We start from the raw sequence: 19305 nt of genomic DNA, 5'->3' as shown, positions 1-19305 counted from the left end.
GACTTTATTTCTCTTTATTTTTTTATGCCGCTATCCACTCGCACCCCGCACAGCGTGCACTCCACCACGGCTGCGGCCTCTGGGTCCCTCGTAAAACAGCGGAGCACTCGGCTGCCGCCATGGCTGACGTAGCGCAGTCGCCACTCTGTGTATTGTATGTGTGAGTGTGAGTGTCTGCGTGTGTGCTTCTCACTCTCTCTCTCTCTCTCTCTCTCTCTCTCTCTCTGTCTGTGTGTGTGTGTGTGTGTGTGTGTGTGTGTGTGTGTGTGTGTGTGTGTTTGAGTTGACGAGTGCAGAGTGTGTTGTGGTGGCACGAACCGACACTCATTCCCCTGAATATCGTCCTCTACATGTGTACTTGGGGTGTCCTGTTCATAAATCTTGGCAACTCTGTGAGCCACTTGCAATATGCAGCAAGGGACATGGAAAGAGAGTTGCTTAGTCTACGAGGATAAAGGATCATTCAGATGCAGCATGATACCGAGAAAAAAAGCTATGTTAGTCTAAAAAAGGGCGAGAGTATACTGCACTACTTTAGGTATAAACAATTTTTCTCAGATATTAAATCTATGGGCCGGCCGGAGTGGCCGAGCGGTTCTAGGCGCTACAGTCTGGAACCGCGCGACCGCTGCGGTCGCAGGTTCGAATCCTGCCTCGGGCATGGATGTGTGTGATGTCCTTAGCTGAGTTATGTTTAAGTAGTTCTAAGCTCTAGGGGACTGATGACCTCAGCAGTTAAGTCCCGTAGTGCTCAGAGCCATTTGAACCAATAAGAAGTCGCATAACAAATAAAGGCCTGTATAGCTTCTATAGCTAAACATTAACCGCTATCACAATCACTTGTAGCCAATGGCCTAGCCGCAGTGGTAACACTGGTTCCCGTCAGGTCACCAAAGTTAAGCGCTGTCGGGCTGGGCTAGCACTTGGATGGGTGACCATCCCGTCTGCCGAGCGCTGTTGGCAAGTGGGGTGCACTGAGCCACTCAACAAATGGTTCAAATGGGTCTGAGCACTATGGGACTCAACTTCTGAGGTCATCAGTCCCCTAGAACCTAGAACTACCTAAACCTAACTAACCTAAGGACATCACACACATCCATGCCCGATGCAGGATTCGAACCTGCGACCGTAGCGGACGCGCGGTTCCAGACTTTAGCGACTAGAACCGCTCGAACATCCGGCCTGCAGCCACTCAACATTTGTGAGGCAAACTGAGGAACTAATTGACTGAGAATTAGCGGCTCGGGTCGCGTAAACTGACATACGGTCGGGAGAGCGGTGTGCTGACCACATGCCCCTCCATATCTGTATCCAGTGACGCCTGTAGGCTAACGATGACACGGCGGCCGGTCAGTACTACTGGGCCTTCATGGCCTGTTCCGACAGAGTTTAATTTTTTAGAATCACTTGTAAGATTATATGAAAGTTAAAAGTGTGTAATAGTAGCCAACATAGTTGAATCACTGTGCAATGGGGCTCTTGGTCCCACCTTGTATTCGCTCTACTTATATATGAGAAGGATGACTATTGATGGTGTTTCTCCAAGTTATTTAGTTAATGACGTGGTTTGAAACAACTGAATCTATAAGAAGCACTACAGATCACTGAACGAGGCAACGCAATGCGTAGTGCAAGTTATTTCGTGGAACATGCACACACAACGTAGAAATTCTGGCACATAATTTCTACAGTCAGCAATCGCAGACATATTGACAAACGTCAATTTTAAAAATTTGTTGCGAGGAACGGGGTATTTGTTACTATTATTGTGGAGAAGTTTCGTGAAATTGATGTCATCATTTGTACCATATCCATTCCTTAGCGGAATAAAGGGGGTGTCTTGCAGTGTGCACAAGATGGCGTCAGACAAAAGCTGGAATGGAAAGACACTGCCCTGCAACACTGCAGGACGAGGTAACTAAAGTAACGTAACTATTAACTACTCGATGGAACTGAGTGAAATAGCGGAAGACTGTTGCTGAGGTCTCCCAAGTCGTGTACACAAAGCTGGATGTCACATGACGTGAGGTCAACAGAACAACAGCACCAAATTGGACTAGCCCCGCAGCGCGAGGCAGTGGAGGGGAAAAACACTGTGTCAACCAGCAATCAGTTACGGTGCATTGTGGTGGTGCGTTTCATTACGACGTGGCCCGGACACAGCATGCGGATGACTTCACGTGGGGAAGAATCATCGGGAAACTGGAAGAAGCACAACGTGTGACGGATGTGGCCCTAGAGTTTGGTGTTACTCACAGAATCATTTCACATGCATGTGGAGCCCTCCGAACCACAGGCACTGATGTCTAAAGGAGAGGATGTTCCGGCGTAAAGATGAAGAATGAGAGAGCAGAGAAGGCTGTGAGACGACGTCAGCCAATAGTTTGCCGACTAGGACCGCACCACGACGGGAGCGGCCCCTACCCGAAGAGAATATAAGCGCCGCTCCTGGCAGCTTCGGCAGGGCAGAGAAGACGGACACAAGTAGAAACCACGCCTTAGAAGAGAGCCCTACGATAGCCGTTATTAGTGATCCACAATCTGTGTGACAAACTTGCATGGACATTGTATATAGAGAACAACACTGTCTGCATGACGCCAATCGCTTGCGACACGTTCTTGTAAACCAGAGTTAAGTATTGTCAATATACTTTATGTAATAAAAACTATTAATATGATATGCTTGAATTGTTGTATAGCTATCCGAGAAAGCAACATCCTTTTTCTGGTCGTCAATGTTCCGCCTGGTTTGATGCGGCCCGGCCCGCCACGAATTCCTCTCCTATGCTAACCTCTTCATCTCAGAGTAGCACTTGCAACCTACGTCCACAATTTTTTGCTGGATGTATTCCAATCTCTGTCTTCCTTTCAGTTTTTCTCTCCACAGCTCCCTCTAGTACCATGGAAGTCATTCCTTCATGTCTTAACAGATGTCCCATCATCCTGTCCATTCTCCTTATCAGTGTTTTCCACATATTCCTTTCTTTTCCGATTCTGCGATGAACCTCCTCATTCTTTACCTTATTAGTCCACCTAGTTTCCAACATTCGTCTGTAGCACATCTCAAATGATTTGATTCTCTTCTGTTCAGGTTTTCCCGCAGTCCATGTTTCACTACCATACAATGCTATACTCTAGATGTACATTTTCAGAGGTTTCTTCCTCAAATTAATGCCAATTTTATATTAGTAAGCTTGTCTTGCCCAGGACTGCCCCCCTTTTGGCCATTGCTTTTGATGTCCTCCTTGCTCATTCGTTCATTGGTTATTTTTCTGCTTAGGTAGCTGAATTCCTGAACTTCATCTACTTCATGACCATCAGTCCAGAAGCAGTGCGGGGAAGACGGGTGGTCTGAGGCGCCTCGCCACGGTTCGCGCGGCTCACCACGTCAGAGGTCCGCCCCCGGTAGCTGAGTGGTCAGCGTGACAGACTGTCAATCCAAAGGGCCCGGGTTCGATTCCCGGCTGGGTCGGAGATTTTCTCCGCTCAGGGACTGGGTGTTGTGTTGTCCTAATCACCATCATTTCATCCCCATCGACGTGCAAGTCGCCGAAGTGGCGTCAAATCGAAAGACTTGCACCAGGCGAACGGTCTACCCGACGGGAGGCCCTCGTCACACGACATTTCATTACCACGTCGGAGGTTCGCGTCCTCCCTCGAGTATAGGTGTAGGTGTTGTCCTTAGCGAAAGCTGGTTTAAGTTAGATTAATTAGTGTGTAAGCCTAGGGACCGATGACCTCAGCAGTTTGGTTTCATAAGAACGTGCCACAAATTTCCAAAAATCAATCCTGATGTTAAGTTTCTCGCTGTTCTCATTTCTACTATTACTCATTACGTCATTCTTCGATGTACTTTCAATCCATACTCTGAACTCATTAGACTGTGCATTCCGTTCAGTAGATCATGTAATTCTTCTTCACTTTCAATCGGATAGAAATGTCATCGGCGAATCGTATCATTCATACCCTTCACCTTGAATTTTAATTCCACTAATGAACCTTTCTTTTATTTCCCTCATTGCTTCCTCGATGTACAGATTGAACAGTACGGACGAAAGGCTACATCCTTCTCTCACACTCTTTCTAATACGAGCACTTCGTTCTTGGCCATCCACTCTTATTATTCCCTCTTGGCTGTTGTACATATTGTACATGACCCATCTCGCCCTATAACATACCACTCCTTTTTGAGAACTTCGAACGTCTTGCAGCATTTTACATTGCTGAACGCTTTGTCCAGGTCGACAAGTCCTATGAACATTTCCTGATTTTTCTTTAGTCTTGCTTCCATTATTAACTGCAATGTCAGAACTGCCTCTCTCGTGCCTTTACCTTTCCTAAAGCCAAACTGATCGCCGGCCGGCGTGGCCGAGCGGTTCTACGCGCTACAGTCTGGAACCGCGCGACCGCTACGGTCGCAGATTCGAATCCTGCCTCGGGCATGGATGTGTGTGATGTCCTTAGGTTAGTTAGGTCTACGTAGTTCTAGGGGACTGATGACCACAGAAGTTAAGTCCCATAGTGCTCAGAGCCATTTGAACCATTTTTTAACCAAACTGATCTTCATCTAGCGCATCCTCAATTTTCTTTTCCATTCTTCTGTATAGTATTCTCATAAGCAACTTGGGTGCATGAACTGTTAAGTTGATTGTGCGATAATTCTCGCACTTGTCAGCTCTTGCCGTCTTTGGAATTGTGTGGATGATGTTTTTCCGAAAGTCAGATGGTATGTCGCCAGACTCATACATTCTACACACCAACGTGAATAGTCCCCCCAAAGATCCGCCAAAGATTTTAGAAATTCTGATGGAATGTTATCTATCCCTTCTGCCTTATTTGATCTTAAGTCCTTGAAAGCTCTCTTAAATTCTGATTCTAATACTGGATCCACAATTTCTTATAAATCTCTTCTACCACATCAGACAAATCTTCGCCCTTATAGAGGCTTTCAATGTATTCTTTCCACCTATCCGCTCTCTCCTTTGTATTTACCAGTGGAATTCCCGTTGCACTCTTAATGTTATCACCTTTGCTTTTAATGTCACCGAAGGTGGTTTTGACTTTCCAGTATGCTGAGTCTGTCCTTCCGACAATCATTTCTTTTTCTATGTCTTCACGTTTTTCCTGCGGCCATTTCGCTTAGCTTCCCTGCCTATTTATTTCATTCCTCAGCGACTTGTCCTTCTGAGTTTCCCAGAACATTTTTGTACTTCCTCCTTTCCTCGATCAATTGAAGTACGTATTTCTTCTGTTACCCATGGTTTCTTTGCAGTTACCTTCTTTGTACCTATACTTTCCTTCCCAGCTTCAATGATGGCCCTTTTTAGAGATGTCCATTCCTCTTCAACTGTACTGCCTACTGAGCTATTCTTTATTGCTGTATCTACAGTCTTAGAAAACTTCAACCACATCTCGACATTCCTTACTACTTCCGTATCCCACTTCTTTGCGTATTACTTCTTCTTGACTAATGTCTTAACTTCAGCCTACTCTTCATGACCACTATATTGCGACCTGAGTCTATATCTGCTCCTGTGTACACCTTACAATCCAGTATCTGATTTCGGTATTGTCTGACCTTGCTGAAATCTAACGGCCATGTTCAGGTATACCTCCTCCTCTTGTGATTCCTGAACAGAGTATTCGCTATCACAAGCTGAAACTTGTTACAGAACTCAATTAGTCTTGCTCTTCTCTCATTCCTTGTCCCAAGCCCATATTCTCCTGTAACGTTTTCTTCTAGTCCTTCCCCTACAACTACATTCTAGTCTCCCATGTCTATTAGATTTTCATATCCCTTTACATAATGTATTACCTTTCAATATTCTCATACACTTTCTCTACATCTTCAGCGTGCGACGTCAGCTTGTATACCTGAACTATCGTTGGCGGTGTTGGTTTCTGTCGATTCTGATAAGAACAACCCTATCACAGAGCTGTTCACAGTAACACAGTCTGTGCCCTTATTCATAACGAATCCTACTCCCATTATACCACTTCCTGCTGTTATTGATATTACCCTATACTCATGTGACCAGAAATCCTTGTCTTCCTCATACTTCACTTCACTGGCCCCTACTATGTCTAGTTTGAGCCTTCGCATTTCCGTTTGCGGATTTTCTAGTTTCCAAATGGTCCAAATGGCTCTGAGCACTATGGGACTTAACATCGATGGTCATCAGTCCCCTAGAACTTAGAACTAATTAAACCTAACTAACCTAAGGACAGCACACAACACCCAGCCATCAAGAGGCAGAGAAAATCCCTGACCCCGCCGGGAATCGAACCCGGGAACCCGGGCCTGGGAAGCGAGAACGCTACCACACGACCACGAGATGCGGGCTTCTAGTTTCCCTACCAGGTTCAAGCTTCTAACATTCCACGCCCCGACTCATATAACTTTATCCTTTTATTGATTATTCCCTATTTTTCTCATGGTCACTTCCCCATTGGCATTCCCCTCCATGTGATCGGAATGGGGGACTATTCCAGAATCTTTTGCCAATGGAGAGATCATCATGATACTTTTTAAATTACAGGCCAAATGTTCTGTGGATCCACATTATGTGTCTTTAATGCAGTTGTTTCTATTGCCTTCTGCATCCTCAAGCCGTTTGTAAGTAGGCTGTTTAGGTTTTCTTATTGGTAACGCCACGTAGCGCTCTGTATGAAAATCACTGGCTGTGCTGTGTGCAGTCTGTGGCTAGTTTGCGTTGTTGTCTGCCATTGTAGTGTTGGGCAGCTGGATGTTAACTGCGCATAGCGTTGTGCAATTGGAGGTGAGCTGCCAGCAGTGGTGGATGTGGGGAGTGAGATGGCGGAGTTTTGGACAGAGACAGTAAATTTGTAAGGCTGGAAGCCATGAACTGATTATATATATATTATGACTTTTGAACACTATTAAGGTAAATAAATTGTTTGTTCTCTGTCAAAATCTTTCATTTGCTAACTATGCCTATCAGTGCCTTCAGTAGTTTGAATCTTTTATTTAGCTGGCAGTAGTGGCGCTCCCTGTATTGCAGTAGTTTGAGTAACGAAGATTTTTGTGAGGTGAGTGATTTGTGAAAGGTATAGGTTAATGTTAGTCAGGGTCATTCTTTTGTAGGGATTATTGAAAGTCAGATTGCGTTGCACTAAAAAATATTGTGTGTCAGTTTAGTGTTGATCAGAATAGGTAAAGAGTGAAATGTCTGAGTACGGTCAGTTTTGCTCAGCTGTTTGAAAATCAAATAATATAAGAGATTTATCAGCACAGTAATTCAAAAATTCTTCTAAGGGGACGTTTCATATGGCGACCCTGCCAGGATACCTCACTGGAATCTTCTGATTTTTTTTGTAGTTTGTGTAATTAGTGTAGCTTTTGTTTATTGCTAGTGCATAATTGTAGAGAAAATCTCCTGTGTAGTTGCAGTCTTTCATTGTTGTACAGTAAAACAGTTGTGGCATGCATGTAGATTTGCACCAAGTATTTAGCAGCTGCGCTTGCAATTGACTAGATATTATTTTCAGTGCTATTTTAATGTGTTCTCTTATTTTTACTCTTCAAATTGTGCTTTTCTGTGTTATTGTGTGAAATATTGTGACAATAATGGCGTGTGAAAAACGTAACACTAGGCTCCAAAGTTAACTGAGAAATGATAGTGACGATGAGCGTAGCTTATCAGCACCACTGTGTAACGAATTAAGACATTCAAAGTAGTAATTCGGTAATAGTGCATAGGGAAATGGAGCTGGCGGCAAATAATGGTGTAGACAGTGAAACAAGTAGTGAACAGGGAAGCATTATCGATCGATTGGTCGGCAACAGCTCGCCTCAGGAATCAGAAATGACAGAACACAATAGTGCAAAATCATGTAGACTCAGGTTTTGGGTCCTCACCGTATTCTCAAATGAGTCAAGACACATTTCCTGCTTGTCAAAATGTGAATGTTGCCGGTGAAAATGTACTTACAAAAAGCATAGAGAAACAGATTCCAGACACTAATAGATTATTATTGCAATTAATGCAACAAATGGAACAAAATCAGAGACAAACACAGCAAAAGCTTCAAAAGTTAGATATAATGGAACAAAATCTTCAAAAGTTAGACACCACACTCGAAGAAACACGTGAAGATTTAACTACTGAGTTACATAACATTGAATCGAAATGTCAAAAAGTCTGTAATGACGTAAAAACACAAATTTGTGAGCATTTTCAACCTATTTTTTTGCGGCGTGAAAATGCATTACAGAATCACGAAGCAACCATAAAAGAACTGCAAACTATTGTTCATGAAAATCATGAGACCTTTCCAGTTAAAATTGACTCAGTTGCATCTACCGATTCGGTTACACAACTTGCAAAAACTCAGGAAAACTTAAAGGACACAGTAGATACTCTGAAAATTGGCTCAGAAAGACACATGGAGGAAATTAGTTCATTATCAGAGAAAGTAGTTGAACTTTCGGATCAGCTAAATAATTTATCTACGAAGGTAGATGATAATCTGAACGACACAAAACCGGTAGTCTTTAATGACCCAGAAGAGTGCGAACAAATTAGGAAATTCAAACAAAATCAGAATCAAATTAATACGCAACACCAAAGAGAAATCCGGGAAGTACAAGATCATTTGACACAGGTAATACAAGAATTACGTATTTCAGAGGACACTCGCACTCCAATACGGGAAGAGGGACATAGAAATACGGAACAGCCACAAAATAATAACACAGGGTACTTCGGAAATTATGAAAGAAATTGGCAAGGTGCACCGAAATTTGAAATGGAACCGCCGAAACGACGTAACAGTGACCGACATGCGACTCGTCGACACGATTATTTTGACTATAAGCTGTTCATTACTACACGTAAATTCAAAACATTTAAGAATTCTGGTAACGACATTCATCCACAAGCATGGCTCCATCAATTCTCTCATTGTTTTCCTCCCAACTGGTCATCAGAGCTCAGATTAGAATTTATGTGTGGCTACTTAGAGAATGAACCAGCTGTGAGAATGCGATCGGCCATTCACAATTCCCACAGTGAAGGAGAATTTTACCACGCCTTCTTCTCAGCATATTGGTCTCAAGCCACACAAGACCGGGTAAAACATAGCATCATAATGATGAAACATTTCGAACAATCTGAATTTTCCAGTCTTGTGAAATATTTTGAAGACATGTTGCATAAGAATCAGTATCTTTCAAACCCATACAGCCCCTCAGAACTCATCCGCATTTGCTTAATCAAATTACCTGAACATTTACGACATATTATTTTGGCAGGACATTGCAAAGACGACATTGAAGCTTTTCAGGGACTGTTACAAGAATTGGAAGTTGACACTGACAGAGAAAGATCGCATTTCCGTAGTAATGAATATGACAGAGACAACCACAGAAACAGACAATATGGCAACCAGAACTATTATTATCACGGGAGACAGAATAACTTCAGACGCAACGGTCCACCGTGCAGTGATAATTCAGGGAGAAATTCTCCACCACTTAACCGACAAGAAAGAACTACAGAAACTACCGACATGACGACAGACGATATAATCATATCGACAGACCTGAATTTCACCAGAGCTGGAGGGATTCAAACAGGGCTGGGCCCTCTCGGCAAGGTGAATTTGTAGAAGTTAGGTCTCCAAATCCTAATAACGACGCGCACCAACAAAGAGACAGACAATGACTCGCACCGCAGGCAGCCACGTGCGCCGGCTGGCTGGGAGAAAAATAACATAGCTAACCTTGAGAAAAATTCCAGGATTCTTTACCGACGTATGCCACATGACAATTGCGTTGAAGTTGAAACTCTGCATACTAGGAAGAGTAAAGGTTTACACCACATTTCACATGTAAAAACGTTTATTGAAAGATAATCTGCTTTTTAACTTTGTCTTTACCATAAAACTTTTCACTTCACGTTTCTAGTACTTTTTGTCACACTTAGAAACTGTTTACATGCATCAATGATTTAAGGTTAACTATCCAGTCTTGAACCTAGGGAACATATTTAGAAAGTAATTACGAATGCATTGTTATAGTGAACAGACGACACAGTGTTATTGTTTGTGTACATTCTTGCTTGTTAGTTGTACGATTACGTAACGACTATAAGGCTCACATCTGCTAACGAGATTTTAATGCAACATTTTGGTTTATTTGAGAATACATTCTGAATTTAAAGTACTTTCTGTGAGATTAAAGATGACTTCGCATTTGGTTTCTTTGACAGCTACACGATTATATCACGATGCTACTAATGTGTGACACAATTTACATTGTTGCTTTTTTGCAGTATCTGCTTTATATCTGCTCAGTTTTTCTGAATTCTTCTGGAAAGTAAAACATGTTTTAGTAGTAACATTTGTGGTATAGCTACAATGAGACAGCTTTTTCTGTAGCACAACAATACATTACAGTGTAGTACTTTCTTGATCACGGTAATGTACATAGTAACCACGATATCTATACACATAGCATTTCACTTTTGTTTATGATGAGGTGAGTACATTCACTTCTGCAGAACTTAGATTTCGGAGGACGATAACTATGACACTTCCACAGAATTATCTTACAGCAAGACGCACATTTAGCGCTAAAGGACACGTATTTGAGTGATTAATTTTGTACTTAAAACATTTATTTTTAAAGATTTTTGAATTACAATGATACAAAGGTTTTCCCTGATACATTTCATTTCATTCCATTGTTGTAATCTGTAACACCTGAGGGTATAATTACAGTAATCCTCAGGGGGTACACGCTTACTTTGTGCACCATGTGTTTCGCAAGCACAAGGAGCCCTAGCTAATATGGTATTTGCTTATACAACTTTACACATCGGTACCATATTTTTCTAACACATAATTACACAGCTATCTGATCATTTAACTGAGAGAGAGAAACATTTTTTTTACTACGTCAGTGACACATGTTTACGCAATTACACAGTTGGATAACTTCACACTTATGAAATTGTATTTTGTCTGTACTTTGTGTACTCTCCATATTTTTTCGGAACCATTGTGATACTATGAGAGCTTTGAATGATGTATTTGGTATGGGATCATGATTTTTAAAGTACGTTTGAGGTAGATGACACTATTGAAATGAGCAGAGAATTTTTTTAGGTTTTGAAATTATTGGAGGAAGCTACAACGATTTTGAGATTTGGTTGAGTTTTTATGATGTTATTATTATGATGACAATATGTATTATGCTGTTGAGGTATTTTTATGATCAATAAGCTGATGCTATATGAGGAATCTGATTATGCTACATATTTATTATGATGAAATATTGAAGTGTCGACGCAAGATTGACGTGTCGACGAATATGTATATGTGTAATTAGGCAAGGAATAATGAGAAGTGGTTAGGGGCTCAGATTTGTGAAAACGGATGTTGGAAACCAAGGATCGTACTTTAAGAGTTATGAAATGTGTGTACATGCAATGTTTCACAGTGCTGACGAAAATGTTTTGGACACTGTTATATTTATAGAATTTTTTTTCTACAGATTTGTAACGCAAATTCTTTACCTGTGAAATTTTCTTTATATGAGACTGTCACTGTAGCGGAAACTGCTGTCGTAAATATTTTGGTAAGAAAAGTAAGTGACTTTGAGGTATAGAGTTTTGGGCGCCCAGGTGAGAGATAGTACTCTGACAAAAGAAAGCCATTAGGTGTAGAAAAAAAAGAGGCCATTATCCTCGCTATTGAAATTTCCTTGTCGAAAGCATCGCAAATACGACACGCTCAAACTTGAAAACATATAATTACACTGTGGATCTCTTAATTTATAATATTTACTAAAATGCCTAATGAATTGATGAGAAACATTTTACATCTATTGTCTTTCTAGTTGAGAGATTTTTTTGCCTTGGGAGATGCCATTTGCCTAGTGAATGACGTTTCACATGTTGCTTTATATATACATTTGCCTATTTTGTTTAATATCTAGTTTCTAGCTGCACTGCTGCATTGGTTACAATAAAATTTAATAGATGTACTAATATAGATATTTTATGCGTACAGATCCAGTAAATAATAACTTTATGATCTACTTAAAAAAAACAGGGAGCACAAAAACACATTTCCCCTCACAGGAATAGCATACATAATTTTTGTCAATGACTGGTAATTTTTTAGTAGTGTAAGTTAAGGTGATGCATCACTCCAGTGTTAAGATGTGACATAGGTATTAGACATGGCCATCTTTACTGTAATATTATTTCTGCTTGAACTTTGTCATGTTTAGGTATAAGTTATTGCATTTGCTGCTGCTGTTTGCCAGGCATAGTTCTACTGAATTTTACATTGTATTAAGACAGTTTTACTACTGATTTATTTTTCTTGTTGCTGGTCATTGCTTTACATTAGTTGTATTTACTTTGCTAATTTCTATAATGCTGCTTGCTTTGCCAATTTGCATTTTTTGTCGTTGCTGTATGTGTTAATTCTTTTGTGCTGCTGCATTGCCTCGTCCCTTAGTTTATGCATCTGAGCTCAGTAGATTTAAGTTAGCTTAAGATGGGGTAGGCTATATAAGAGTTGTGATGAATGGAAAGAAATGCATTGAGAAGCTATAAGAAAATGGTTTGGCCAAAAAAGTATTTTGAAAGAGGATATGAACAAAAAGGTAGGGTTTAGAGACAACAAGTTTAGGTAGGATTTTCTTGGAAATAAATGATGAGGTAAGATAATGGAAAATAAATAATGAGGTAAGAAATATGTGAACACATAAATACAGAAAGCATGCTTGGATAGGAAACAAATGTTGAAATAAGATGAAAGATCTATGGAATGAAGTTTTGGGTTGGACTGCAGTATCAAATCACTGAAAACAAACCCTGCCCTTTCCTCTTGTGCTATCCCACTATGTGTTTGTGTTCCTTTTGGTATTTGTGTTCTTCCTGTCTTTATGTGTTTATCTGATGAGAGTTACGTTGTAGAATTTTTCTGATAATATGTTATTTACTTTGTAAAGATGTTTAGGTATTATTTATTCTTTGTTTTAATGCTCATGTGTGAACTGATGTTTCAAAAGTTATTCTGATCTTTTATGTATTTACTTATGTCATAATTCCTGTAACACTGATGTATATGTTTATTTCTATTCTTTTGTAAAGCCTGTATTACTACAAATGTTATCTGTATTATTATGTTTTTAATGATGTTTTCTGTATCTATGTAATTGTATTCTGATGTTATAAAATTGAAATTGACACCAGTTCATCAAATTAAGTAAGTTGTAAGCATTCATTTCACTGGACATATTTCTGGTGGTCATAGTATATGCACAATATGTGAGAAGTTGGGACTGTTAGTGCTTGCACGTGTGTTAATAATTCAGCAAGGGACTGGTTAACAGCATTGCTGGTTCTAAGGACATTTCAAAAAGAAAATTTTGTGAGTGGTTTATGGGCTTGCTATATTCTCCGCAAGACTCTTCGATGGTGATTGTGCACCTGCACAGTCGCAACAGATGGCTGCTGGCCGTCTCTACAAGGACTACAGTGGGTCTACATCTTTGATGACACACCAATACCATTATTTCTACAAGGACTGCAGTGGGTCCGCACCTCTGGTGGCCCACCAATACCATACACTCTACCAGGACTACAGTGGGTCTGCTCTGTGATGACCTACCTACCAATATTCTTCAACTTCGACTGACTCTGCTGTGGGTTTGTTCTGTTGTGGCCCATTAGCTGTCAGCATGTCAAGAGTCAGCACTGTCTTTCCGTTGGAAGGACAACACTACTCCTTCAAGACTGCATGGAAATCCACTACTTCTGTGTGCATTCTCTTTTACTGCTCAGACGTTGAGAAAAAAAAAATCACTGCAATTTTACTGTGATGAATGATCAGGACTGTCTTTATGGACTGTGAGAAAATTTTAGCTCTTGACCAACATTGTATCAATAAGTGTGTGCGTTTGATTTCTTTGTTATTGTAATTGTGAAAAATTTTTAACGAACATGTATTGGCCAGTGCCCAAAACAATTTGTAAGGTTTTTTGTGGGGAACATGGGGGCAATGTAAGTAGGCTGTTTAGGTTTTCTTATTGGTAACGCCACGTAGCGCTCTGTATGAAAATCACTGGCTGTGCTGTGTGCAGTCTGTGGCTAGTTTGCATTGTTGTCTGCCACTATAGCGTTGGGCAGCTGGATGTTAACAGCGCGTATCGTTGCGCAGTTGGAGGTGAGCCGCCAGCAGTGGTGGACGTGGGGAGTGAGATGGCGGAGTTTTGGACAGAGACAGTAAATTTGTAAGGCTGGATGCCATGAACTGATATATATAATGACTTTTGAACACTATTAAGGTAAATACATTGTTTGTTCTCTATCAAAATCTTTCATTTGCTAACTATGCCTATCAGTAGTTTGAATCTTTTATTTAACTGGCAGTAGTGGCGACCGCTGTATTGCAGTTGTTCGAGTAACGAAGATTTTTGTGAAGTAAGTGATTTGTGAAAGGTATAGGTTAATGTTAGTCAGGGCCATTCTTTTGTAGGGATTATTGAAAGTCAAATCGCGTTGCGCTAAAAAATATTGTGTGTCAGTTTAGTGTTGATCAGAATAGGTAAAGAGCGAAATGTCTGAGTACGGTCAGTTTTGCTCAGCTGTTTGAAAATCAAATAATGTAAGAGATTTATCAGCACAGTAATTCAATAATTCTTCTAAGGGGACGTTTCACGTTGATCGTTGCTGATTCTTCCGCCTTTTACCGGCAGTTTCCCACTCCAAGGACAAAAGAGTACCCTGCAACTGTCTGCTCCTCCGCCCTCTTTGACGAGGCCGTTGGCAGAATGAGGGGTGACTTCTTATGCCGGAAGTCTCGGCCGCCAATGCTGATTTTTAATCAAGATTTAAGCAGTGGCGGGATTTGAACGCGGGATCGAAGATGTTTTGAATATGAGTCAAAGACGCTACCCCCAGACCACGGATAAGCCTTTAGAATCCCTTAGGCACCCTATATTATACGTTTGGGCAAGGCCCCACAGAGGAGGTGGTCGACCACAGTCAACTACAGCTGCAGGTAACCGCTGCATTGTGCATCTGGCAAAAAGGGACTCACGCCACGCAGCAGACGCAATTGCAACCGTTTTTAATAGGACTGCAAGGCACACAGTCTCACCGTCTTAGTGGCACAGCGACGGCATGGGGGTGGTCTCTCCCACCGATGGTCTGTACGTTGTGTTCCGTTGACTCACGCACATCGGTTGCACCATTTTCGATGGTGCCAAGAGCACAGCGACTGGACCAACGAGAAATGGAGTCGCGTGCTCTTCTATCTGACAGCAGATTCAGTCTGTATATGTAATTATGAAACTTATTACTTTAGAGTTACTTTAAAAAATCATAATATTTAAACATGAGACATCTTTTTTGTGTCTTTGTTAGGCATTTTCCTATTACGTCCTCTTGTTTCAAATTATTAATTTTTCCGCCTTCTCCTCGGTCTTCCTAAGGATCTCCTGCCCACTAGGCACCAAGTCGTCATTAATTTTGGTGGTCTGTCATCTTACATTGTTGTTCTCGTATTCCTTAATCCCCCATTTCATCTCATCCTCTCTTATTCAGCATTCATCCTCCCAGTTACTTTTCTTAGGAATCTGTTATTCAGTCCATGTACTCTTTGTTCATTTATTTTTCGTACAGTCCGTGACTCACTTCACATGTCAGAGGCAGCTACATGAGTGCCTTGTGGATGTACCTTTTCAAAATCAGGACAAATATGCACCTAGAAAAGAAACCAACTCACTTTGAGTAAAATAAGTCAAATTTTATATATGAATCAGAATAATGATTAATTTTTCCTTTGTGGGTACATTTATTGTCACACTTCTTATAAATGATGACTTCTTGTAAATGATGACTGCAGGTACTTAAGTTAATTACAATTATAATTGTTATAAAGTATTTTGGGTCCCATAAAAGTATGAAAACGTAACAGGAACCAGTCTTATTTTCAAAATTTTGCCACTTGACTGAAGTTACAGAGGATTTTTTACAATGTTTTTAATTGTTACAGCAGAAAAAATGTAGATTTTTTTTAAATCTCAAAACTACTAAGCACACGACTTAAATTTATTACTCCTTTTTCTATGTTGTTTCAAAGTAGGACCAAATCAGATGAAAATACAGAGATAATGACCTGAATTAGAAGTTCAGGTCCCTTCCTTTTATTTATACGTGTGAGGAGATGGTGAGTAATGAGTCATGAAAAAGAGCTAGTTCATTCCAGTGAGTGAGCAGTTCTGATCTGAACTCTGAAAAGTAAGATTTTATCAATCTCTACTAGGAACACGATCCTCCAGCCTATTCAACAGTCCAACAGTCATTTTGGCAGTAGACTCGCCTTTAAAAATGTTAATTTCTACTTCTCCGCAAACTGCTGTGAAGTGCACCACCCTATGTGATCAAAAGTATCCGGACACCTGGCTGAAAATGACTTACAAGTTCGTGGCGCATTCCATCGGTACTGCTGGAATTCAATATAGAGTTGGCCCGCTGAACCTTTATGTCAGCTTCCAGTCTCGCAGGCATACGTTCAGTCAGATACTGGAAAGTTTCATGGGGAATGGCACCCCATTCTTCGAAGAGTGCTGCACTAAGGTGAGATATGGATGTCGGTCGGTCATGCCTGGCACGGCGTTCCAAAACGACCCAAAGGTGTTCTTTAGGATTCGGGTTAAGGCTCTGTGCAGGCCAATCCATTAAAGGGATGCTATTGTCGTGTAATCACTCCTTCATAAGCCGTGCATTATGAACAGATGCTCGATCGTGTTGAAAGATGCAATCGCTATTTCCGAATTGCTCTTCAAGAGTGGGAAGCAAGAAGGTGCTAGGTGCTTAAAACATCAATGTAGGCCTGTGCTGTGATAGTGCCATGCAAAATAACAGGGGGTGCAAGCCCCCTCCATGAAAAACACGATCACATCGTAACACCACAGCCTCCGAATTTTACTGTTGTCACTACACACGCTGGCAAATGACGTTCACCGGGCATTCACCATACCCACACCCTGCCATAGGATCGCCATATTGTGTACCGTGAATCGTTACTCCACACAACGTTTTTCTACTGTTCAGTCGTCCAATGTTTACGCTCCTGACACCAAGTTAGGCGTCATTTGGCATTTACTGGCGTGATGTGTGGCATATGAGCAGCCTCTCAACCATGAAATCCAAGTTTTCTCACGTCCCGCCTAACTGTCATAGTACTTGCAGTAGATCCCGATGCAGTTAGGAATTCCTATGTGATGGTCTGGATAGATTACAACCCTCTTCAACTGTCGAGCGTCTCTATCAGTCAACAGACGAGTTCGGCCTGTATGCTTTTGTGCTGTACGCGTCCCTTCGCGTTTCCACTTCACTATCACATCGGAAACAGTGGAGCTAGAGGTGTTTAGGAGTAAGGAAATCTGGCGAACAGACGTAGGACAGAAGTGACACCCCATCACCTGACCACGTCCGAAGTCCGTGAGTTCCCCAGAGTGTCCCATTCTGCTCTCTCACAATGTCTAATGACGACTGAGGTCGCTGATATGGAGTACCTGGTAGTAGGTGGCAGCACAATGCATCTAATGTGAAAAACGTATGTTTGTTGGGTGTCCGAATACTTTTTATCACATAGTGTATTCTAAATTTGTCTTCGTGATTCCAGTAGGAGTGATACGGAGGTGGTCGTAGTATATTCCTAGATTCATCACTTCAGGTTGGTTCCAGATACTTTCTAAGTAGGCTTTCACGAGATATTTTGAATCTGTCTTCAGTAGTCCGTCACTTCACTTCTTTCAGCTCTTCCTGACTCTGTGCCATCGGCCAAAAAAGCCTGCGACCATTCTTACTTCCCTTCATAGTATGAAGGCTTTCACGACCGGATGACATATCTTCTGGTAAACCTTCCGGGATGTAAGGTCGTGGTCCATGAAACTCCCTCACTTCCCTTGTTTGTAACTGTTCAACATTCCCTGTCAGTTCTCTTTGGGACAGATCCCCCATACGTGGGCAATATTGTAGTATGTTTTCCACGAGTGTTTTGTATGCAGCCTCCTTTGTAGACTGATTATATTACTCTAGTATTTTCCATTCGAGATAAATTGCTGTGTCCTCTCCACAACAAATCCTCAAGCCAGGCACAAGTCAAGCTTGATCACCATACTTACAATAATAAGTTTATGTGTGGTAATGAAAGAAATGCGTATCAGAAGTTAAGAAGCACTGGCTGTCTTGTTTCATGGCTTCCAGGATGTCATGTGACGAAGATAGTGAATATGATGGAAAACCAAAGAGGGTGGCAATGTACGAGCACACCGCGCCCACCCTTAGACCACCATCCTCCAAGAGGCATGCATCAACCTAGAGAATGGCCTGCGGTATCTACTGACATGGACCCGATTCCCCGGGACCAGTTCAGCCTTGCAATCCCCCGGATGACCCCAATATGGCACCGCTCTAAAAGCCAAGGTGGAACACTGTTCGGTGGGAAGCCACACGGTACTGAATACTGTCTGACAGCAGATCTAGATTTCACAGTTGGTCAAAGATGCACACTTCTGAGCAGACTTTTTATTTCGGTTCATCATCATCAGCCTTTCATCTTCCACTGCTGGATGTCGATCTCTTCGAGATTTCTCCAAACATCTACCTTTTTTCCCTCAAGTGCATGTTGACTGTTTCCATAAGTTGACTATCTGTCTTCCCGTAAGGATTTTCTTATTAATGGGTTCAAGCATAGAATCTCCTTACTGTATCTCGCATCACATCGTCTCTCGACACTATCTGATAAAGAGCATCGATAAACCACTGTGTAATGCGGAACTGAGCGCTAGATGTTACGAGAGGGGGGCACATTACGCACTTTGTACACACCGCATAAAGATAACAATAACACAATTAGAAACATTTCTTCACATATGAGAGTAATCAGCAACCCCCGATTATGTGCAACTTTCGTGAATGAATGAGGAAAAGAAGACAGGAGTATATCGTCCCGTCAACAACGAGGTCATTAGCGTATACAGCAAAATACCGGGCAGGATGTCGACCGTGTCCTTTTCAAGGAAAGTGGCATTTTTCATTAGTGATTTAGAGAAACGGAGGAAAATGAAAATCTGGGTGGCCGGACGAGGAATTGAATCACGATCATCCCGACTGCATGTCCAGTGTTTTAAGCGCTGCGTCACCTCAAAGTGTCCCGTGAATGAAATTATGCAGCACTACAAGCTGCGGTAACTTTTGACGTAATAAGGTAGATGTAGTCATCCACAGCAGCTCATTGCCAGCAATTGCAGTT

The 19305-nt window shown here is 41.5% G+C and overlaps 1 pseudogene; it reads left to right on the top strand.

Annotated features, from left to right (window-relative positions):
• The first annotated feature begins 845 nt into the window (after window positions 1-845).
• LOC124778278 lies at window positions 846-963 on the top strand (annotated as a pseudogene).
• The last annotated feature ends 18342 nt before the right edge of the window (window positions 964-19305 follow it).

The sequence above is a fragment of the Schistocerca piceifrons genome, chromosome 2 (genome assembly GCF_021461385.2).
Source record: "Schistocerca piceifrons isolate TAMUIC-IGC-003096 chromosome 2, iqSchPice1.1, whole genome shotgun sequence".
NCBI lineage: Eukaryota > Metazoa > Arthropoda > Insecta > Orthoptera > Acrididae > Schistocerca > Schistocerca piceifrons.
The sequence above is the reverse complement of the archived record's forward strand: the minus strand, read 5'-3'. Positions and strand labels throughout refer to the sequence as shown.